This window comes from Oncorhynchus clarkii, chromosome 16 (genome assembly GCF_045791955.1).
Source record: "Oncorhynchus clarkii lewisi isolate Uvic-CL-2024 chromosome 16, UVic_Ocla_1.0, whole genome shotgun sequence".
NCBI classification, from domain to species: domain Eukaryota; kingdom Metazoa; phylum Chordata; class Actinopteri; order Salmoniformes; family Salmonidae; genus Oncorhynchus; species Oncorhynchus clarkii.
The window spans coordinates 11,515,063-11,540,428 of NC_092162.1; the positions used below are offsets into that span (position 1 = coordinate 11,515,063).

Consider the following 25,366-nt stretch of genomic DNA (forward strand, 5'->3'; position numbering starts at 1 on the left):
CTTGGTCGCAAATGGGTCTTCCAAATGGACAATGACCCCAAGCATTCTTCCGAAGTTGTGGCAAAATGGCTTAAGGACAACAATGTCAAGGTATTGGAGTAGCCATCACAAAACCTGGCCAACAAAACCTGACTAAGTTACAGCAGTTCTTTCAGGGGGAATGGGCCAAAATTCACCCATCTTATTGTGGGAAGCTTGTGGAAGGCTACCCAAAACATTTGACCCAAGCTAAACAATTTAAAGGCAATGCTACCAAATACTAATTGAGTGCATGTAAACTTCTGACCCACTGGGAATGTGATGAAATAAATCACTCTATATACTATTATTCTGACATTTCAGTCTTAAAATAAAGTGGTGTTCCTAACTGATTTAAGACAGGGAATTTTTACAAGGATTAAATGTCAGGAATTGTGAAAAACTGAGTTTAAATGTACTTCACTACTTCAACTGTATATTTCTCAGAAGAATGTATTTTCTTCAGGATTGCTCTGTTTTTGGCCAGCTTCTCCATGAACTCCTGGCAGGGGAGGTAGAAGTTTGTCTTCACAATAAGCATGGCCTTGATGGTAGGAACAGTGAACCTATTTCTTGCTGCTGTCCATATATCATTCATTTGGGAGAACAATCTCCCGACTGGTGCATTACTTCCAGGTAAGCACATGACAACTGAAGCTAATTTAGCCAAGTTAGTGTGTGGGATGTCATTTCCTTTGAAGTGGGTAACCACCGTGCTCCATCTCTGACTACGCAGTGTCTCCACCGTGCTCCATCTCTGACTACGCGGTGTCTCCACCGTGCTCCATCTCTGACTACGCGGTGTCTCCACCGTGCTCCATCTCTGACTAAGCGGTGTCTCCACCGTGCTCCATCTCTGACTACGCGGTGTCTCAGATGTTTTTCGTTCTTCAATCGAACTCCCCTTCAGGAACTCTTGCAGGCTAGTAACCTTGTCAAACAGTGCATCCACATTGATGGTTGGATCTCTTCACATTGAGGTTGCCTTTTTAAAAGGAGACAATGTAAATCTTATAGATTATCTGTGTGCTTTTCCCATGCTTGCAAGTAGTTCACAGCCGTAGTGAAGAATGATTGGGATGTTTTGAGAAAGCTCTCTTTAGACATGGTTCCATTGTCCTCTAGCTCTCTCAGAAGTCCTCATCACGTCTTGCAGTCGATTTTGCCTCACCGTTTCTCACAATTGCAGCGGACTCCACAGCACAGCGGTCCTGGCCTTCAAGCATCTTGATCGTGTCACTGAATACAGTCAAGTTTCCATGGACAAAGGCCAGCCAAAGTTCAGTCAGTGGCTTTTCGAACATTGTTCGCAGGACAACAGGGCATTTGTCTTAAAACCTGTTGAGGATATGGCAGACTTATGCCCCCTTTGGAGGAATTGGGTACCCCTAGTAAACTGAAAAAAAAATCTGTCAAAAATTGGTAATATATGCATATAAAAATTATTATTGGATAGAAAACTCTAAAGCTTCTAAAACCGTTGGAATTATGTCTGTAAGTATAGCAGAACTCACAGGGCAGGCATTCTTCCAAACTAGTTTTTGTGGTCATGAAAGTTGGAGCAACTTTGACGTCATCGCCCCCACCCTTCCCAACCAGTTATGAATCTGGGGAGACTTTCTATGTCTTCCACTAGATGTCCTCATTCAGTAGAGCTTTTAATCGTCCAAATCCCGCGAGAATTGGCCCTATGGGAGTGAAATTAGTGTGTGCCATGAGAAAATATGTTGTGCGTTGGGGCGCGAATTGGTCCCAGCCATTCCTTTGTTCCAGCACTCAGAAGAAGGGCAAACAATGACCGGTTGAATTGAAAATTGTTTTGTATGTCTATAACATCCTAAAGCTTGATTCTGCACTTAGTTTGACCAGTTTAGTCGACATATAATATGCAATTTTGAAGTTTTGATGCGCAACTTTTCCGGACCAGAGGACATTTTGGGTGCATTTCAGCTGATGTTATTAGCAGTAGCTAATACAAAGACGCAAGACTTGAAACCAAACGATGTATTGGGTAAGTATGAACCTTTCCAGAACATTCTGAACGAAGACCATCGAAGGTAAGGGAATATTTATGCTGAAATCTGTGTTTCTGTTGACTCCAACATTACGGAGAAATGTAGCTTATATCTGAGCGCCGTCTCAGAATATTGAATAGTGTGCGATTTCTGTAACGTTAAAAATAAATGTAACAAAGCGATTGCATAAAGAAGCAGTGTATCTTTCTAACTATATGTAGAACATGTATATTTAGTCAAAGTTTATGATGTCTATTTACGTTATCTTGCCGCGCTACCTAGATTTCCTGCGGACATTTTTGAGTATTTTCTGAACATGAATTCAATGTAAATGGACATTTATGGATATAAATGGCATATTATTGAAAAAAAAAAAATGTACTGTGTAACATGTCCTATTACTGTCATCTGATGAAGATTTTCAAAAGGTTAGTGAATGATTTATTTTTTAATCCTGCTTTTTAATCCTGTTGATTGCATGTTTTGGCTATTCAAATGAGCTGTGTCTGGTGGTGGTTTGACATATATATGTGCTATGTTTTCGCCGTAAAACATTTTAGAAATCTGACTTGCTGGCTAGATGAGCAAGGTGTTTATCTTTCATTTGAGCTATTGGACTTGTTAATGTGTGGAGGTTAAATATTTCTAAGAATATTTTTGCGTTCCATGCGCCACCGTTCCAGCTGAACGTGGGAGGGTAGATTCCCAAATGGGAACCAGTATCTTTAACAGGTTTTAAATTAAGAAAGAAAAAAGGATTTCAATGGCACATACATTTTCAGCACTCTTTCTAGAGCAGGGAGCATGGACAGCCAGCGAACATTGCTGTGTCCTAAAATGTTATGGTGCTCCTGGCCAACAAACTCACCTAACTCTGACATGAAAATATCTTTTTGAGCAGATACTCAACATCATATCCAAAGCTGTTCTGGCCGTGTTATGAATGATGTGTGCAGGACAACCTAAGCCAATCACCTCCCGCTGCAGCACATTTTTGGTATTTGTGTTGTCGGCAGAGTATGTTTTCCAGGTTACATTTTTGGATGACCACACAGACCTCAGCTGCAATTTCCTCTGTTTCTCCTTTCAATTCAACAAAATCAAGCAGTTTTGTTTCCACTGATGTGCTGCCATCATATATCTTACAATATCTGACTACTAATGGCAGCAGCTTTACATGTCCATGACTGGACAGGGACACAAATTTAACCTGGTCTAGGTCCTGTGTTTGCCAAAGAAGGTGCCCATGTTGCTAACACGTTACCCACTATGGCGTCACATTTTGGCCTAACACATGTAAACTTTGACTCATAAAGCTTCCGTGTCAGTTGTGCTGTGCAGTCCATAGATCATTAATTAACTATGATTGTGTAGCATAGTGTGGTATACAAAGAAGGCTCTACCTTCTTGAAGAATGTGGTAACAGAGATCATACCAACACTGCAATCAGAGAGGCTTTATGCTTTTCGTCTGTTGATGTTCTACCACCGCTGTCAAATGAAAGAGGAATTACAAAGGGTGCAGTGATCAACTATCGTCTTGACCTGAGAGTATAAATGGAAATTCTCTCATGTCATAAAAAGTGCATTTCTGTTTCTTGGAAAGAGCCATTGTACCTCTGTCTGCTCTTCTTCACTCTCCTTGTCGCTCTTCATACTCTTAACTTTTTAATTCTCCTCTTTTCTTCACTCGTCATCCTTCCTTTCCTTCTCTTTACCTTTCCACACTCGCTTCACTCTTTACTCCCTTAATTTTTCCTTCTCCTTCCTTTCCAATCTTGAATAATAAATAGTACACTATTAGATAAAACAGATTCCCATTGCTTGCCTAATTTTTGTATTTTATCTCAAAAACATTGTTTGGAAAAATAAATTGGCAGGCTCTGTAATCATATCTTTCCTCCTCCTCCTCCTCCTCCATCTTCCTATCCAGTCTTCCTCCTCTCCACTGCTAATGTTATCCATGAACACATTCCTCTACTACCCCCTCCATCATCCCTCTCCACCCACTGGCCCCTCCATACATCCACCCACCCACTAGCCCATCCATCCACCCCTTCCCTCCACAAGCCCCTGCATCCACCCCTTCCCTCCACAAGCCCCTGCATCCACCCCTTCCCTCCACAAGCCCCTGCATCCACCCCTTCCCTCCACAAGCCCCTGCATCCACCCCTTCCCTCCACAAGCCCCTGCATCCACCCCTTCCCTCCACAAGCCCCTGCATCCATCCCTTCCCTCCACAAGCCCCTGCATCCATCCCTTCCCTCCACAAGCCCCTGCATCCATCCCTTCCCTCCACAAGCCCCTCCATTGTTTTTAGCCTAAATAATCAATATTTCAACCGGACAAAAGCGTTTTAAATATAAAAGAAAAACGAGAAAAGCGCGCTCTCGGTCGCGCAGCGAAGAGCTCTGGGGACATCACAGGGTCCACTCCCTCAATGTGGTCATTCTCCCTAATTTTTCAGAATAACAGCCTGAAACAATGTCAAAAGACTGTTCACAACTAGTGGAAGCCATAGGGAATGAAATCTGGATAGGCTTTCATTGGAAAAACAGCCACTTCAAAATAATGGCACTGCCTGGATGGATTTCTCAGGTTTTCGCCTGCCATATCAGTTCTGTTATACTCAGACACTATTTTAACAGTTTTGGAAAACGTGTTTTCTATCCAAATCTACCAAATATATGCATATCCTAGCTTCTGGGCCCGAGTAGCAGGCAGTTTACTTAGGCCACGCTTTTCATCCAAAATTCCAAATGCTGACCCCTATCCTAAAAAAGTTAAGCCATTTTGCCACAACTTTGGAAGTATGCTTGGGGCCATTGTCCATTTGGAAGACCCATTTGCGACCAAGGTTTAACTTGCTGACTGATGTCTTGAGATGTTGCTTCAATATATCCACAATTTTCTTGCCTCATGATGCCATCTATTTTGTGAAGTGCACCAGTCCCTACTTCACCAAAGCACCCCCACAACATGATGCTGCCACCCTCGTGCTTCACGGCTGGGATGGTGTTCTTCGGTTTGCAAGCCTCCCCATTCTTCTCCAAATATAACGATGGTCATTATGGCCATAAGGTTCTATTTTTCTTCATCAGACCAGAGGACATTTCTCCAAAATGTACAATCTTTGTCCCCATGTGCAGTTGCAAACCGTAGTCTGGCTTTTTTATGGCGGTTTTGGAGCAGTGGCTTCTTCCTTGCTGAGCAGCCTTTCAGGTTATGTCAATATAGGACTCATTTTAATGTGGATATAGATACATGTGTACCTGTTTCCTCCAGCATCTTCACAAGGTCCTTTGCTGTTGTTCTGAGATTGATTTGCACTACTTGCACCAAAGTAAGTTAATCTCTTGGAGATCTCCTTCCTGAGCATTATGACATCTGCGTGGTCCCTTGGTGTTTATACTTGCGTACTATTGTTTGTACAGATGAACGTGGTACCTTCAGGCATTTGGAAATTGCTCCCAAGAATGAACCAGACTTGTGGAGGTCTACAATTTTTTTTCTGGGGTCTTGGCTGATTTCTTTTGATTTTCCCATGATGTCAAGAAAGGAGGCGCTGAGTTTGAAGGTAGGCCTTGAAATACATCCACAGGTACACCTCCAATTGACTCAAATGATGTCAATTAGCCTATCAGAAGTCATGACATCATTTTCTGGAATTTTCCGAGCTGTTTAAAGGCACAGTCAACTTTGTGTATGTAAACTTCTGACCCACTGGAATTGTGATACAGTGAAATAATCTGCCTAAACAATTGTTGGAAAAATTACTTGTCATGCACAAAGTAGATGTCCTAACCAACTTTCCAAAACCATAGTTTGTTAACAAGAAATTTGTGGAGTGGTTGAAAAACAAGTTAATGACTCCAACCTAAGTGTACGTAAACTTCCGACTTCAACTGTACATTGCTCCCTCCACTAGTCACTCCATCCCTCTCTCCACCCACTAGCCCCTCCCTCCTAAAAACTAGCTACTCCATCCATCTCCCCCACCACTAGCTCCTCCCTCCACTAGCCCATCCATCCCTTCACTAACCCCTCCTCCATCCATCCCTCCCTCCATCCACTAGACCCTCCATCCACCCACCCACTAACCCTTGCATACATCCACCCACCCACTAGCCCCCACCATCCCTCCATCCGTCCCTCCCTCCCTCCACTAGACCATCCATCCACTAGCCCCTCCCTCCATCCATCCATCCATCCACTAGCCCCTCCCTCCATCCATCCATCCATCCATCCACTAGCCCCTCCCTCCATCCATCCATCCATCCACTAGCCCCTCCATCCATCTATCCATCCATCCACTAGCCCCTCCATCCATCCATCCACTAGCCCCTCCATCCATCCATCCATCCATCCATCCATCCACTAGCCCCTCCATCCATCCATCCATCCATCCATCCATCCACTAGCCCCTCCATCCATCCATCCATCCATCCACTAGCCCCTCCATCCATCCATCCATCCACTAGCCCCTCCATCCATCCATCCACCCACTAGCCCCTCCATCCATCCATCCACCCACTAGCCCCTCCATCCATCCATCCACCCACTAGCCCCTCCATCCATCCATCCACCCACTAGCCCCTCCATCCATCCATCCATCCACTAGCCCATCCATCCATCCATCCACTAGCCCCTCCATCCATCCATCCATCCATCCATCCACTAGCCCCTCCATCCATCCATCCATCCACTAGCCCCTCCATCCATCCATCCACTAGCCCCTCCATCCATCCATCCACTAGCCCCTCCATCCATCCATCCACTAGCCCCTCCATCCATCCATCCACTAGCCCCTCCATCCATCCATCCACTAGCCCCTCCATCCATCCATCCACTAGCCCCTCCATCCATCCATCCACTAGCCCCTCCCACTACCTACCCATCCCTCCATCCACTAGCCCCATAACTCAATCACCTTTACCTCCTCATTTTTTGTGTGTGCTTTGTAGTCCACCATTCACAGCCCACATTTCACCAACCACTCACATTTTGTCCAAGCCAAGAAATCACATGCACATGGTTTTGTAATGCGAAAACAATTTATCACAGTGTATTCTATCCCTTTTCTAGCAAGCAAGGTCTCCATCGTTCTGTCTATTGTATGAACCCACGCAGTACCCCACCCTGCTTTCACCACTGTAGCGTTGAGACTCTCTTCCAGCACTGACATACGCACAGAACTATGGAAAAAAATAAAATACAACCGCTCCCAAATGCTGTGTGACCACCCACCAATGTGGCCAGTAAGAATAGACATTCTTAACATACATTCTAGCATTTTGCTGGTGGCTGGTGTTGATTTCCCACTCTGTCAGTGTCTGTCATGTAAGGCAGCAATGCTACTCTCTAAAAATAAAACAAACTCACTGTGCAGTTTAGGCTTCATTCAGCTACCTCAGTCCACACAATCTCGCAAAATGGGAGCAGTGTGTGTGTACTGTGTTAGAGGTAGTTGCATAGCCCGCCTGTAACGACAGGGAAACACATTTCTTAGCACCCCCTTTATTCTCCTGTGTCATTTAAGATGGACTGCCACACACACACACACACACACACACACGTAACATAGGCATAGCTTTTATTGAGAGACATACACCCCCTCACTTGGACGAAAGCACACACACACACTCGACCATTCAACCCTCAGACCGAAATCAGATTTCCCACAGAGGTTTTTTTCTGCATTAGAAAAGTGATCAAAAGGGGTGGCAAAACAATTTTCTGTGGAAATGTGAAGTTAGTCAGCGGACGTTACACAAGCTGCACGGCAACTACTGCGATGAGCAAGATACAAGACTTCACTCTCACAGTCAAACACAGCCGTGCACATGCGCCGATACTTCGCTTCACACACACTTACAATGTGGGATCCAGGGGACCAAGACAGTGGAGAAGTTTAGCCTCGCACTCCAACGCTCTTAGTTGTTGCTGAAATGTACCCACTATGCGGTTTACTTTGCGCATCTACGTCATATCGCAGAGTCCACCTTTAATACGACTAAAACCAGATATAAACCACGCAGGAAATATAATGAACCTATAACTTGTTGTTGATTAAAGCGCCAAGACAAAAAACAAAACAGGGGGAGGAAACATTTTTGTTTAGGCCCCATTTATTTTTGTTATGTTTGAGTCACTCAGCATAAGAAAATGGCATGAACCATGGCAAAATGTGTAGATTTGTAGGAAACTTGCTTTAAAACGGCAACATTTGGTCTCTGCGGCCAAGAGGGGCTCAAAAATGTACCGTCGGTGACCGCGCCATTGGCCAAGCCCACTGGCCCCGTCACGCCCACCACCTAAGCCCCATTTTGATCCTGAAAAATCCCTGACATGGCTGCCAAGTGCCACTGACTCTGCAGAGGGAATGAACTCTGAGTTCAGCTCTGTGGTCACACACAAATGTACTTTAAAACTGTTCACAGATCCATTTAGAATCTTCCAATACACTGCTTCTTGTCTATAGGCTCCACTCACGTAATCACCCAGTTAACACACACACCCACCCACCCACCAAACCACATTCTGGGTTTGAGTCATTCTGGCCAACACCCAGACACACCCATCTCATGGCATATAATGTACACACACAACCTTCTGCAGACAGTCCTCATCTTTCCCTGACCAGACCCCTCTGGCCTCAAGCCCAGCCAGGGTGTGAGAGTTAGCATCTCACCTTTAGGACCTCATCTGCTGTTCACCCAGTTCATACTAACTGGACCCATCTCGTATCAACTCTGCCTAACCTGGTTCTAGACCCTACACACTAGGGATGGTTAATTGAATATCAACTCTGCTTAACCTGGTTCTAGATCCTACACACTAGGGATGGTTAATCTCGTATCAACTCTGCTTAACCTGGTTCTAGACCTTACACACTAGGGATGGTTAATTGAATATCAACTCTTCCTAACCTGGTTCTAGACCCTACACACTAGGGATGGTTAATCTCGTATCAACTCTGCCTAACCTGGTTCTAGACCCTACACACTAGGGATGGTTAATCTTGTATCAACTCTGCCTAACCTGGTTCTAGACCTTACACACTAGGGATGGTTAATCTCGTATCAACTCTGCTTAACCTGGTTCTAGACCCTACACACTAGGGATGGTTAATTGAATATCAACTCTGCCTAACCTGGTTCTAGACCCTACAAACTAGGGAAGGTTAATCGAATATCAGGATATACGAAAGGACGTTAGTATTCGATTACTTGATGTGTTCAGTATGAGAAAAAAAAAATGGTATGTCTATTTTAACAATGAAAAAGCCATCTAAACGTAATTATACTTGACATTGGCATTACATTTGAGATTCTTAATTTTACTTATAAAACAAACTTTTGAATATAGTGTTTCCAGAGGTGCGCTGCGCATATAGCCCTCCAGGCTACCCTGACAGTTTGCTATCTTCCCCATTTCAAATAGCAATTACAGGTGAGTTTCCAAAAGACATGTAACAGAGCAATGTAGAACAGCCACCATAAAACCCCTTTGTAACAGAATCAGGTCTATCAGGGCGAAAATCAGACTTCTCTTTCACTGTTGACAACTTGCCGAAGGAAAGCACACTGTCCGCCGTGCATGTGTGTCATTCTGACTGTTTTTTATTATTATTATTATTATTTTTTTTAGAATGACAATTCCCATCTTAGTATATATTTTTTTCGCATAGAAAGTCTTGGGTGGACCACTTAAGTGTTTATTCGGGCCGCCTATGTCCAAACAGTAAAAAAAATAATAATAATCCATTATTCGGGGTGAAAAAAAAAGATTGTGAAAACTTAGACTAAAACAAGGGAGAATCTAAAACTCTAAAAAATTATGCATTTGAGTATTTTTGTCATTGATTTTGTTATAATTTAACCTTTAACTACGCAACTCAGTTAAGAACAAATTCTTATTTATAATGACGGCCTCGCCCAGCCAAACCTTAACGATGGTGGACCAATTGTGTGCCGCCGCCCTATGAGACTCCCAATCACCGAATTGCACGAAATGTGCTTTAAAACAGCAAAATGTCACTGTGGACAACAGGAGAGCCTGTACATTTTTGGGTCGACATTTTTGGGTCGACAGGGTGTGCCCTTGACACACCCTGCTGACAGCAGGAATGTCCACGAGAGTTGTTGACAGAGATTGTAATGTTAATTTCTCTACCATAAGCCACCTCTGTCGTTTTAGAGAATTTGGAAGTACGTCCAACCGGCCTCACAACCGCAGACCATGTGTAACCACGCCAGCCTGGGACCTCCACATCCGGATTCTTCACCTGCGGGGTGGTCTGAGACGAGCCACCCCGACAGCTGATGAAACTGGGTTTGCAAAACTGAAGAATCTTTGCACAAACTTCCAGAAACAGTCTCACCGGGGTCTTCACCAGACTGTAGTTCGGCATCGTAACAGGGAAAATGCTCACTGGCACGCTGGAGAAGTGGCAGACGTGTTGGTGAGCGGTTTGCTGATGTCAACGGTGTGAGCAGAGTGACCCATGGTGGCGGCCGGGGTGGGCAGGCAAACGCTACAGACAACCAACACATTTGATCTATGGCATTTTGAATGCAGAGATACCGTGACAAGATCCCGAGGCCCATTATCGTGCCATTCATCTGCCACTGTCGCCTCATGTTTCAGCATGATAACGCACAGCCCCATGTCACAAGGATTTGTACACAATTCCTGGAAGGTGAAAATGGCCTGCTTACTCAGATATACCACCCATTGAGCATGTTTGGGATGCTCTGGATGGACTTGTATGACAGCGTGTCGCAGTTCCCGCCAATATCATGCAACTCCGCACAGCCATTGAAGAGTGGGACAACATTCCACAGGCCAAAATCTAGTCTGATCAACTCAATGCGAAGGAGATGTGTCGCCCTGCACGAGGCAAATTTTATTTTACCTTTATTTAACTAGGCAAGACAGTTAAGAACAAATTCTTATTTTCAATGACGGCCTAGGAACAGTGGGTTAACTGCCTGTTCTGGGGCAGAACGACAGATTTGTACCTTGTCAGCTCGGGGATATGAACTTGCAACCTTTCACACCAGATACTGACTGGTTTTCTGATCCATGGCCCCACCTTTTTTTTTTAAGGTATCCGTGACCAACAGATGTATAAATGTATTAGATTTGGGCCTAATGACTGAATTCCCTATATGAACTGTAACTCTGTAAAATCCATGTAATTGTTGCATGTTGCATTTATATTTTTCATTCAGTATACATTTGACCGTCGTGCTTATCGGTCTATTTACATAATAAGTGGAATTAAATTGCAGTGTGTGTATTCATTAGTCATCATATAGCCTGGTGGTTAGAGCATTGGACCAGTAACCGAAAGGTTGCTAGAACAAATCCTCGAGCTGACAAGGTAAAAATCTGTTGTTCTGCCCCTGAACAAGGACGTTAACCCACTGTTCCTCGGTCGTCATTGTAAATAAGAATTTGTTCTTAACTGACTTGCATAGTTAAAAAAAGGTCAAATAAAAAATAACTTATACAACTATAACACGTGCACATCATACACAGACCCCTTTTGCGCAAATACGACCATGGAAACACGGAGGCAATTATTTTATAAGGACTTCATAGTCGGCGTGTGAGTTTCAAGTTTGGGGAAGCTTACAATTTATCCTACCATGTCTACTGATCTGCATGCCAGTTATCATATTCTATATGTACATTTTCATGGAACAGTTATTTCATTAACTTATTTCAAAATAATTGTCATGTGGTTAATACACTGTGATCACCAGCCTCTGCCATATGGACATATTGATACACCGTGATCACCAGCCTCTGCCATATGGACACATTGATACACCGTGATCTATTGGCGGCTAAAACGAGCGCATGAAACTCAGCCTATATGCCAAAAACTTCCATTGTCAACTAGGTCAATACACAACGCCGACAAAAAGTAGAAAATTATCAATTCAGGACCTTTCAAATGTAATTAATCTCAACTCAGCCTGTCTGCCTCACTTTCTATGTCTTGAGCTGCTCTTTTTTTATCAATTCCCCATTACATACGTTTACCACCAGTGACAAATGTAATGTGGAATTGATCAAAATAATAAACAAAAGGGAAAACAATTCACACAACGAAACGATGAATGTGCAAGAATTGACAGGAGACAGCTGAGCCATTCTGGCGAGAAACGCACCTATATCTTCGCCACACCCCTCTCCTCATCTCAATTTTTAATTATACTCAAGACACATCTTCGCACATATTTCAGATGTTTTCCACTGATGGCTGCAACTCAATAATCAGCAAGGCCTATTGCCACGTGCACTGGTCAAATTACACAATTCCCAAATAGGCATAGGTCTACAAGCTTGAGATTTTAAACAATCCACAGCTACAGTGGGGCAAAAAAAGTATTTAGTCAGCCACCAATTGTGCAAGTTCTCCCACTTAAAAAGATGAGAGAGGCCTGTAATCTTCATCATAGGTACACTTCAACTATGACAGACAAAATGAGAAACAAAATCCAGAAAATCACATTGTACGATTTTTTATGAATTTATTTGCAAATTATGGTGGAAAATAATGTTTACACCTTTTTTTTTTTTTAAACACAATATGTCCGCCTTTGTACGTATACGCAGTATGGGCACACTCATTCAAGGGATTTTCTTTTTTACACTTGGTAGAATAATAGAGAAGAAATAAAAACTATGAAATAACATATCATGTAGTAGCCAAAAATATAATTTACAAATATATTTTATATTTCAGATTCTTCAAATAGCCACCCTTTGCCTTGATGACAACTTTGCACACTATTGGCATTCTCTCAACCAGCTTCATGAGATAGTCACCTGGAATGCATTTCAATAAACAGGTGTGTGAAATGTCTTTCCTCAAAGTGTTTGAGTCAATCAGTTCTGTTGTGACATGGTCGGTGTGGTATACAGAAGATAGCCCTATTTGGTAAAAGACCAAGTCCATATTATGGCAAGGACAGCTTAAATAAGCAAACAGATATGAAGGTCAGTCAATCTGAAAAATACCTAGAATTTAGAAAGTTTCTCCAACTGCTATGATGAAACTGGCTCTCATGAGGACCACCACAGGAAAGGAAGACCTCTGCTACAGAGCATAAGTTCATTCAAGTTATTTGCAGCCCAAATAAATGTTTCAAAGTTCAAGTAACAGACACATCAAGATCAACAGTTCAGAATAGACTGCTTGAATCAGGCCTTCATGGTCAAAATGCTGCAAATAAACCACTACTAAAGGACACCAGTAAAAAGAAGGGACTTGCCAAGAAACACAAGCAATGGACATTGGACTGGTGGAAATCTGTCCTTTGGTCTGATGAGTCCAACCGCCGTGTCTTTGTGAGACACAGAGTAGGTGAACGAATGATCTCCACATGTGTTTCCCACCGTGAAGCATGGAGAAGGTGTGATGGTGCTTTGCTGGTAACACTGTCAGTGATTTATAGGACAATGACCCAACAAACCTCCAGGCTGTGTAAGGTATATTTGACCAAGAAGGAGAGTGATGGAGTGCTGCATCAGATGACCTGGCCTCCACAATCACTCGACTTCAACCCAATTGAGATGGTTTGGGATGATTTGGACCTCAGAGTGAAGGGAAAGCAGGAAACAAGTGCTCAGCATATGTGGGAACTCCTTCAAGACTGGTTGAGAGATTTCCAAGACTGTGCAAAGCTGTCATCAAGGCAAAGGGTGGCTACTTTGAAGAATCTCAAATGTATTTTGATTTGTTTAACATTTTTTTTAGTAACTACATGATTCCATCTGTTTTGTTTTGATGTCTTCACTATAATTCCCCAATGTAGAAAAGAGTAAAAAAAAAAAAAAAGAATAACCCTGGAATGAGTAGGTGTGTCCAAACTGTTGACTGGTTCATCTTACTCTCAGAATGGGTGGAAACCTATCCAGTCGAATTAGATCTACAGCCCAGCACCAACACACCTGATACAGCTAACCGAGATCTTGATGGGAGTTGATTAGTGGAACCAATCATGTCTGTTAATGCTGGTCTGGAACTAATACCTGCACACCCTGTATCTCTCCAGGACCAGGTGAGAAGATAAGTGTCTGTTCAGAGTCTAACATTTTGGTTTCAGAACATTTGGTTACATTCGGCCTGAACACGACCCTGTACTGAACCTTTCATCCTCTCACTCCATTTCCTGCCTTGTCTCTTCTCGCTATATTCTCCATCTTAGTTCCAGTAGTGATAAAGATAGGGCTGTGTCAATGCTAAACGTCTGTCCAAGTTCACATAACACTCATCCATCCAAGAGTCACTGCATATTTATTGTGTTTTTATCTTATTTAACTCTGCATCATTAGGAAAGAGCTTGTAAGTAAGCATTTCACTGCATTACACCTGTTGTATTCAGCATTTCACTGTAAGGTCTACTACACCTGTTGTATTCAGCATTTCACTGTAAGGTCTACTACACCTGTTGTATTCAGCATTTCACTGTAAGGTCTACTACACCTGTTGTATTAAGTATTTCACTGTAAGGTCTACTACACCTGTTGTATTAAGCATTTCACTGTAAGGTCTACTACACCTGTTGTATTCAGCATTTCACTGTAAGGTCTACTACACCTGTTGTATTCAGCATTTCACTGTAAGGTCTACTACACCTGTTGTATTCAGCATTTCACTGTAAGGTCTACTACACCTGTTGTATTAAGCATTTCACTGTAAGGTCTACTACACCTGTTGTATTCAGCATTTCACTGTAAGGTCTACTACACCTGTTGTATTCAGCATTTCACTGTAAGGTCTACTACACCTGTTGTATTCAGCATTTCACTGTATACTACACCTGTTGTATTAAGCATTTCACTGTTGTATTCAGCATTTCACTGTAAGGTCTACTACACCTGTTGTATTCAGCATTTCACTGTAAGGTCTACTACACCTGTTGTATTCAGCATTTCACTGTAAGGTCTACTACACCTGTTGTATTCAGCATTTCACTGTAAGGTCTACTACACCTGTTGTATTCAGCATTTCACTGTAAGGTCTACACCTGTTGTATTCAGTGCATGTGACAAATACATTATTTGAATCACTACTCTGTGTATATCTTTATATACCTGAAGAATAGATAGGGGGTCAGAGTCTAGGTGACCTTACACAACCTGGGTCAGCAGGTGACAGACCTCGCCCACTGCCCCTGTCAAGGGTCACCCCAGAATGCCACACACACCCCACCTGGCCCACTGCTACACCGACGCCAAACCACAGAGGCCCTGCTCTAGCTGTGCAGTAGCAGGGGTTTGTAGCATGGTGAATGGACCAGTCCTGGGTTAAGATTCTACCATTGGTGGGTGAAACTATAAAGCTACATTTATGGTAGTATTCTAAATCACCCAGACTGGCCATCACAGACCACTAGCATTGAGCATTTAGTTAACTAGTTGGATAGTTATCTAACTGTAGTCAATGGTTAACGTCAGTTAGCCAAATGCCAGTATGTGTCGGAGTTAAAAAATATGCGATGCTAATTTAACGCAGCAAAATGTGGAGTGGGGGAGGCGATTATATAATTAACTGTGCTAATAATATTACATTTGATCCGATTAGGTTAAACGCGTTAAACACAACTGCCAACAAACCAAACGATACAGTTAACTGGCAAGGTGTCACCTGAAAAATAGGTGGCTAACGTTAGTTAGCTAACTAGCTAGCTAAATTGTTGGCAAAACAATGACATTTCCCAACCCACGCACGGAATTGGAAAACAATTGATGCACCTTTTAGACGACGTTGACAGTCAAACGCACGTAGCCAAAAGCAGCTAACGTGCAAGCTAATGTTAGCTGCTACCCAAACTAACGTTACACAACAGCATGCGAGAATCAATAGAGTAGCTATCTCTGCGATAACGTCAGATAGCCTAGCATGGCCTATTAGCATTTTGCTAACGTTAGCAAGCTAACCAACAACGATTGCTCCACCAGCTAAACCTCTTCACTTATACTTACGTTTCCAACTGTAAAACGAATGTAGATGTTTTTGAGGTCCCTGTGTAGTGGGTATTTTCGTGGTGATGTGTCGAGCTAGCTGACGTTCTTGTTTTGTTTCCTTATTTGACAAAACAAAATCGGCGAGTTTGGCCTCAGATGAGTGGCGATAATTCCTTTCTCGGCGGTTCCCTGTTCGGATGGCGTAGGTTTTTACGCATGTTTGACACTAACTAAGTTTGTCACATCAAGCGGAAAAAAAAATATTCTGTACGTTTCTACACAAATATGGGCAGTCAGTAATAGTTAGCTAGCTATAATAGACAACACAGACGAATCTCGCACTTTCGTCCTTTGGGTGCTGAACAAGAGGAGGTGCTATTTTCGATATTCGTTCGCTGATTGGTCAAAAATGCTCGAGGACGCTAACACTGATTTGTTGAAATCACTCTCAATCAGTTCTGCCCCCCGTTCAAATCTGCCGTTTCATTGGTTGTTGTGTGTTCCTCTAACATTCTGACGTTTCGCAAAGTTGCGCTCGTTTTCCCCGATGGTGTGTCCTGAGATCCGCAGATGAGTTTAAGGGTCAGTTAGTTAACGAGATTGACAAATGTATAATAAAAAAACACAACTCCACACTACAAATTCTCCAGTGTTAAAAAAAAACACTAAATTAAAACTGAGAGTGCTAAATCAACACAAAGTGTGGAGTCTGTGGACCCATAGATACCGAAACAGTGTTAAATGAACAAACTGCTTAGTGTAAAGCCTTATTCAAATACTTCCCAGAATGCCTTGCCTTTGTGGACCCAAGAAGAGTAGCTGTTGCATGTGCAGCAGCTAATGGGAACCTAGTAAACTACATTTCCCGGCATTTGGAGTAAATTGTAGTTACCACGGTTTCCACTAGACAGCACAGCCACAAAGTCAAACTTGCATATGTCATAAAAAAAACGAGAAAAAAACGAGGTTAGTGTTAAGCATAAGGTTAGAAGCGTGGTTAAGATTAGGGTTAACACTAGGATTAGGTTTAAAATCACATTTTAAGAAGATTCAAGAAGATTTTAGAAGATTTTAAGAAGAACTGTAGAAATAGGTGGGGGGTGTTTATGGCTTTGTGTCTGTGGTAGTTAGTGACGACCACTTACCACCAGTTACTGTATTTGTTAGTGACAGAGCCATGGTTATTACATTAATTCATTTTCAGTCCTATGAACTTCACCAAGTGAGATCCCAAGCGAAAATGTTATCATAAAAATATATGTTTAACACAATAACATCTGTATTTCATGAGGCCTTATTTTGAGGGCCTAGTTTTTCTTTATGTATTTAACTAGTCAAGTCTGTTATGAACTAGTTATTATTTACAATGACAGCCTACCCCAGCCAAACCCTAACAATTGTGCACCACCCTATGGGACTCCCAATCACAGCCAGTTGTGCCTCGAGCACTGAGATGCAGTACCTTAGACCACCTGCGCCATTCTAATCCAGAGGCCTGAAACGCGTAAAATATCACTTTGAACCAAAACCACACCCATCGTTATCATATATCCCAGCATGCTCTATTGCAGGTAGATTTTTTGAATTGTTTGTTTCAATATCTATGTTAAATCCTATCTAATATCTAATTAATCTTACGTTACTCAAATATAAATTACAACAATTTTCTAAACTAATTCAATATGTTACTGGGATTTATGTTACTGAAATGTTTGTTCCAGTTCAGATGGTTTATGTAGTCTCATCACTGAATTTTGCGCCGGGAGGGGGTTTGAATATGGAGGATGAGGACAGGAGGTTGATACGCGTCAAGTACAAAAGTGGAAATTCGTAGCTTGTAAGAAAGCAGGAAAGTTGAAGAAACAAGAAAAACCTGTGACGAGAAGTTATTGAGAAAGAGAAGCAAAAAAAAACGAAATTGCGCTACAGCAGTTCGGATGTTGAAACTGACAAGAGGAAGGTGGTGGCAGGGTGGAGGGAACAAGGAAAAAACCTCAGCAAATCAAATGTATTTATAAATCCCTTTTTACGTCAGTAGATGTCACAAAGTGCTTATACAGAAAGAGATGTTGGGTGTCAAGTACAAAAATGGAAATCCGTACTTTAGTAGCTCAGAGAATGAATCTGATGAAAGTGACATAGAGTTTGAAGGAGTTGAAGAGAGAGAGGTTGACATTTTTTTATGGAGGAACAAATTCGGATTCGGAGCAGCAAGGTGTGGATGTTGATATGTCTGTCAAGAGTGGGACTAAACGAAAGGATGGCAAAGATGATTTTGGCCCAGTGGGAGTGAGATTCTGGGGAGAAAATCTATCCTTGCCTTCTGACTGGTCCTTATCTGGTGTCCTGTTGGGTGGAGAAGAGGTTTGGGGACTGTTGAGTCTGTGAAAGTACCTCGAAGTGGACTCAGTATTATACACTGCTCAAAAAAATAAAGGGAACACTAAAATAACACATCCTAGATCTGAATGAATGAAACATTCTTATTAAATACTTTTTTCTTTACATAGTTGAATGTGCTGACAACAAAATCACACAAAAATGATCAATGGAAATCAAATTTATCAACCCATGGAGGTCTGGATTTGGAGTCACACTCAAAATTAATGTGTGAAACCACACTACAGGCTGATCCAACTTTGATGTAATGTCCTTAAAACAAGTCAAAATGAGGCTCAGTAGTGTGTGTGGCCTCCACGTGCCTGTATGACCTCCCTACAACGCCTGGGCATGCTCCTGATGAGGAGCAACTCCTGGACAGTCTGTGGTGCAATGTGGCGTTGATGGATGGAGCGAGACATGATATCCCAGATGTGCTCAATTGGATTCAGGTCTGGGGAACGGGCGGGCCAGTCCCTAGCATCAATGCCTTCCACTTGCAGGAACTGCTGACACACTCCAGCCACATGAGGTCTAGCATTGTCTTGCATTAGGAGGAACCCAGGGCCAACCGCACCAGAATATGGTCTCACAAGGGGTCTGAGGATCTCATCTCGGTACCTAATGGCAGTCAGGCTACCTCTGGCGAGCACATGAAGGGCTGTGTGGCCCCCCAAAGAAATACCACCCCACACCATGACTGACCCACCGCCAAACCGGTCATGCTGGAGGATGTTGCAGGCAGCAGAACATTCTCCACGGTGTCTCCAGACTCTGTCACGTCTGTCACATGTGCTCAGTGTGAACCTGCTTTCATCTGTGAAGAGCACAGTCAGTGGCGAATTTGCCAATCTTGGTATTCTCTGGCAAATGCCAAACGTCCTGCACGGTGTTGGGCTGTAAGCATAACCCCCACCTGTGGACGTCGGGCCCTCATACCACCCTCATGGAGTCTGTTTCTGACCGTTTGAGCAGACACATGCACATTTGTGGCCTGCTGGAGGTAATTTTGCAGGGCTCTGGCAGTGCTCCTCCTGCTCCTCCTTGCACAAAGGCGGAGGTAGCGGTCCTGCTGCTGGGTTGTTGCCCTCCTACGGCCTCCTCCACGTCTCCCTTTATTTTTTTTGAGCAGTGTATTTTGCATTCCTTCCATCCAGAGAGAGCGGGCGCTCCTTAACTGTGACTTGCTTTGCTCTCTGGCGCCGTTGAAGGGAATGATAACTGGGGTGATGGTAAGTGTTGGAGAGGATCAACCAAATTGATGATTTTGTTACGTTACAGCCTAATTTAAAACTTTTTTCTTTTGCATTTATTTAACTTGGCAAGTCAGTTCACTGACTTATGGTACTGTAAACTGCTGTTGTATTTGGCACGTGACAAATAAAATTTGATTTGGACTTATTTACAATGACGGCTTACCCCTAATTTCAGGAAAGTTCTCAGAATTTTGCAGCCCTACCTGTAAATCACATTATGCTGAGGAGACTACCGAATGCGTTTAAACTGGAACCTTTATTCAGTAACTGGTGCAAAAATTCAAACTAACTGATTGGATTAGTATATACAACTGTATGTTATTTATATTTGTGTAGCATAAGATTCATCTATCAATCAATGCACAAACATAGATATTAAAACAAACATTTCAAAAAATCAACCTGCAGTATAGCATGCTGGGAAATATGACAATGATGGCCGTGATTTTGGTTCAGCGTGATGTGTCTGAGTTTCAGACCCCTGTATTAGGGTAAAAGTAGGCCTTATGAAATACTTATGGTACTGTGTTAAATATACATGTTTTATTATAAGATGTTTGCTTAGGATCTCACTTGGGGAACTCCATAGGACTGAAAATGAATGAAAGCAATAACCATGTGTCTGTCACCAGTGGAGGCTGGTGGGATGAGCTATAGGAGGAGGAGCTCATTGTAATGTCTGAAATGGAATATATGGAATGGTATCAAACATATAAAACCAACTCCAATATTTTCTCTCGCCAGCTTCCTCTGTCCATCACTAACAAAAAAAGTCATGGGTGGTAACTTTACAATTTACTCGAAAGGCAAGGCACTCTGGGAAATATTTAAATAAGGCCTTACACTAAGCAGTGTGTTATTTTAACACTGTTCCGATGTCTATATGGGTCCACAGACAACACTTTCAGTGTTGATTTAACACTGTTCCGATGTCTATATGGGTCCACAGACAACACTTTCAGTGTTGATTTAACACTGTTCCGATGTCTATATGGGTCCACTCTGTGTTAATTTTTTTTTTTTTAACACAGGAGAATTTGCTGTGTACCCTAAACCTAACCCCTAAGCTTAAAATAGCCTTTATCCTCATGGGGACGTGAGAAATGTCCCCACAAGGCAGAATTTTCCTTGTCTTACTATCCTTGTGGGGACTTTTGGGGATTTTAGGTCCTCACAAGGACAGAAGAACCAACCCACACACACAAATCAAATCAAACTTTATTTGTCACATGCGCCGAATACAACAAGTGTAGACTTTACCTTGAAATGCTTACTTACAATCCCTTAACCAACAGTGCAGTTCAAGAAGAGTTAAGAAAATATTTACCAAATTAACTAAAGTCAAAAATAAAAAGTAACACAATAACATAACAATAAAGAGGCTATATACAGAGGGTACCAAGTCAGTGTGCGGGGGTGCAGGTTAGTTGAGGTAATTTGTACATGTAGGTAGGGGTGAAGTGTACCAAACAAATGGAGAGGGGGGGGGACTACTGAATGTAGTAGTCCGGTGGCCATTTGATTAATTGTTAAGCAGCCAAAAGGTTCCTTAACAGAAGCTGTTAAGGAACCTTTTGGTCCTAGACTTGGTGCTCCGGTACCACTTGCCGTGCGGTAGCAGAGAAAACAGTCTATGACTTCGGTGACTGGAGTCTCTGACAATTTTATGGTCTTTCCTCTGAAACTACCTAGTATATAGGTCCGTCCTGGATGGCAGGAAGCTTGGCCCCAGTGATGAACTGGGCCATACGCACTACCCTCTGTAGCGCCTTACGGTCAGATGCCGAGCAGTTGCCATACCAGGCAGTGATACAACCAGGATGTTCTCGATGGTGCAGCTGTATGATAGGCAGTGCAGATAGACAGTCTGAGGTCTTTAGGATTAATATCAGAGATTACCCCTCCGTGTAAGACTCAGGGGAGCTTGTTGTCATGTAGTGTTTCTTGGTGTTTTCCAGCAGGATTAATATCAGTGTTATTATGAACAACTCATCAGATACCACAGCAGCTTTTGCCGAGGCCAACAAGCATTGTGACACACAGCCACAGGCCAGTGTGGAGTGGGTATTTCATTTGCTGAAATGTAGGATTATCATTGATAGAATTCAATCATTCTTCTCTGATCTCAGGATGTTCAATCTCAGTTTACCCCCCAAACAGACACAGACAAACACACACACACACAAGCTCCGGGTCAGCTGTGGGGTTAGGGGTGTGTGTGTATGTCTGTACAGTGCATTCGGAAAGTATTCAGACTCATTTTGTTACGTTACGTCCTTATTCTAAATTGGATTAAATAGTTTTTTTCCCCTCGTCAATCTACACACAATACCACATAATGACAAAGAAAAAACTGAAATATCACTTTTAAATAAGTATTCCGACCTTTTACGAAGGACTCTGTTGAAGCACCTTTAGCAGCAATTAGATCCTTGAGTTTCCTTGTGAATGACGATACAAGCTTGGTAAACCTGTATTTGGGGAGTTTCTCTCACTCTGCAGATCCTCTCAAGCTCTGTCAGGTTGGATGGGGAGCGTTGCTGCACGGTTCAAGTTCGGGCTCTGGCTGGGCCACTCAAGGACATTGTCCAGAAGCCGTTCCTGTGTTTTCTTGGTTCTAGAAACATCTCAAGATGATCAATGGAAACAAGATGCATCTGAGCTCAATTTCGAGTCTCATAGCAAAGGGTCTGAAATCTTGTGTAAATAAGGTATTTCTTTTTTAAAAAAATTTAATATATTCGTAAACATTTCTAAAAACCAGTTTTTGCTTTGTCATTATGGGGTAATGTGTGTAGACTGCTGAGGAAAAGGTTTTATGTAATCCATTTTAGAGTAAGGGTGTAACGTAACAAAATGTGGAACAAGTCGAGGGGTATGAATACTTTCTGATGGCACCGTATGCATTTATGTATGTAAGTACAGTACCAGGCAAAAGTTTTAGAACACCTACTCATTCAAGATTATTTATTTATTTTTACTATTTTCTACATTGTTGAATTAATAGTGAAGACATGCCAATATTGTGCAAAGCTGTCATCAAGGCAAAGGCTGGCTACTTGGAAGAAAGTCAAATATAACATATATTTTGATTTGTTAACACTTTTTTTGGTTACTACATGATTCCATATGTGTTATTTCATAGTTTTGATGTCTTCACTATTATTCTACACTGTAGAAAATAGTACAAATAAAGAAAACCCCTTGAATGAGCAGGTGTGTCCTAACTTTTGACTGGTACTGTATGTATGAGAGAAACAAGGGGTCAGGCAGAGGCTGTGTTGCGCTGCACCCTATAGGGGATTTAGAGTCTTATAGCAGCGGCTCAGAATCCTAAATTAAAAACTGTACTGTCTAATCTGCCAGTGACACACACACACACACACACACACACACACACACACACGCAAACACCCTGAAATCTGAGCACTAATCCATTATGTTGTCATGGCTCAGGGCACACACACACACTGATAAAGACACACTGATTGTGTCCAGGGCTGGATGAAAGAAAGGATAGAGGGAGAGAGGAAGGGAAGGAGGAAGGAGAGGTAAGGGACACAGATTTACATTCTCATTGTCAGTTCAGAGATCAGAGACATCTAGGTCACATCATTATTACAATCTTCTGCGTGTTCATTCCCAGTTTACACAGCTTACAGAGCTATATATATATGTAAACACACACACAAACATTTGAATGCACAATGAAACATTGTTAATAGAAAGAACACACATATTTAATAAGTCATACTTGATGGTTCTCCCCCTTATCAATGTTATGTTAGCTTTACATTGAGGCTTGCCCCAAACTGGCCACAATACTATTTTGGGGGGGTGCTGGCCTCATCCATGTAAACACAAAAGTCTGACTCATCAATCATGAATTTAAATATATTTATTGAAAATACTGGTCAGTTTTCAATTCATTAATGACATTTTTATTAATTTCCTGAATCATCTGAATATACCTATTTTGTAATGGCCCTAACTCGGGTTTAAGAAGCTGTAACCATGAGAAGTTAATACTGGAGAATACTGGGACAAGATATGTAGGCCTATACCACAGATGAAAGGGGTTATGAATATCTTTGCCTGTACTGTGGCACTGGGACAAAGGTTTGGGAAGACTGGGTGTGGAATAGACGGGGGGGAGGGGAGGGAGGTAGCGATGTGCTGCCCTCTGGTGGAGAAGAACAGGTTTGCATTGTTGTGATTATGAAACACGCGTTTCTTTTTTTTCTTTTTATTTATTTAACCTTCATTTAACTAGGCAAGTTATACTTTCATTACGACAGAATTATTTATTCACAATGGGAAAAAATCCCTAACTTCTGCAGCAGTAAATTAATGTTTCCTTTTTACCTTTAAAGTAATATATTTCCAACCGGTAGAGAGACCATCTACAACTCTCAGTTGCAACAATCCTAATATAAGCAGAAAATGTTCATCGTTTTCTCTCCTGTTTACAAGTAGGGTGTGCTGTTGAGCAGCAGTTGAAGAGGTATTTGGTATTAATGTCTATGATTTGAACACGGACAGCCCCAAAACTTCAGCCTTCATCCCCTTTGGGTTGTAAAATTAGTACAAGCAATAGATCAGTCAGAGCAGAAGTTGTGTATTCTACAGATGAGATGAGCACTTACAAATTGAATTAACCCTTACAAATAAAGAGAGCCGTTTTGAAACTCCAGTATTTCCAACATAGTACAGTCGTTTTCAGTACGGGAAAGTCCAGTTGCAGGTACGCCGAATACTGCAGCATCAATTTTTAATTTTACTCATTTATTTAACCAGGGAGGCCAGTTGAGAACAAGTTCTCATTTACAACTACGACCTGGCCAAGATAAAGCAAAGCAGTGTGACACAAACAACAACAGAGTTACACATGGAATAAACAAACGTACAGTCAATAACACAATAGACAAATCGGTATACAGTGTGTGCAAATGTAGTGAGGAGGTAAGCAAAAAAATAGGCCATAGAGGCGAAGTAATTACAATTTAGCAATTAACACTGGCGTGATAGATGTGTAGGTAGAAATACTGGTATGCAAAAGTACAGATGATACACCGCTGTAGCGTGTACTTTAAGTCTTTTAACAACTTCTTCTCTGCGGTTCGGTAACCGAGCACCGTTAAAAACGCTCGGCTCCAGGTGAGGGCGTTAGATCCGCCCACTCTCTATTGCCTAGCCTTGGGGAAATGTCGACGTTTTCTGTCATTTTTCCTTTTCTACCCTTTTTCCTATTTCTAACAACTTGGTCGCTTGCAGCTAATTGTATCGACATGTCTGACTGACTGGGACGTATGTAGTGAACTTACTGCAGAGGGGAGCAACACGGGAGAGAAAAACGTTACCAAGAGGAGTATACAGAATAGAGAATGCTGGTTCAGAAAAGAGAAGAGGTTAATGGGGATTAAAAGCAAAAAAACGATTTTCTAATAATATGTATGCTCTTTCTTTCTAAATACCTAATGTCCTCTGTAATAACAGGGACCGATGGTGCGCCACCGTGGGGCTTGATGGATCAGCCCTACCACCCACTAAGCACACTGTAGAGACAGGGTGCATTTTGTGTATTAAGCTATTGTTCATTTCCCAGTATGCTGTGGCAAAGATGATTCTCATATCCCATTTCGCCTATTCGTCTGTGGTTGAGGGGTTCTTATTGAAATGCCTCTGTTAACAATAGGTCTTGTATTGTATG

General features: G+C 42.2%; 1 protein-coding gene across 2 annotated transcripts in view; it reads right to left on the reverse strand.

Moving 5' to 3' along the window:
* The window catches only part of LOC139367962 (protein phosphatase 1B-like), a 30,087-nt gene extending 13,687 nt beyond the window's left edge, over positions 1–16,400 (reverse strand). For both annotated transcript variants that reach the window (XM_071106387.1, XM_071106388.1), the window contains exon 1: positions 16,040–16,400. The gene's annotated coding sequence lies outside the window, so the exon portion shown is untranslated. The remainder of the gene's footprint in view (positions 1–16,039) is intronic.
* Between the last annotated feature and the right edge of the window lie 8,966 nt (positions 16,401–25,366).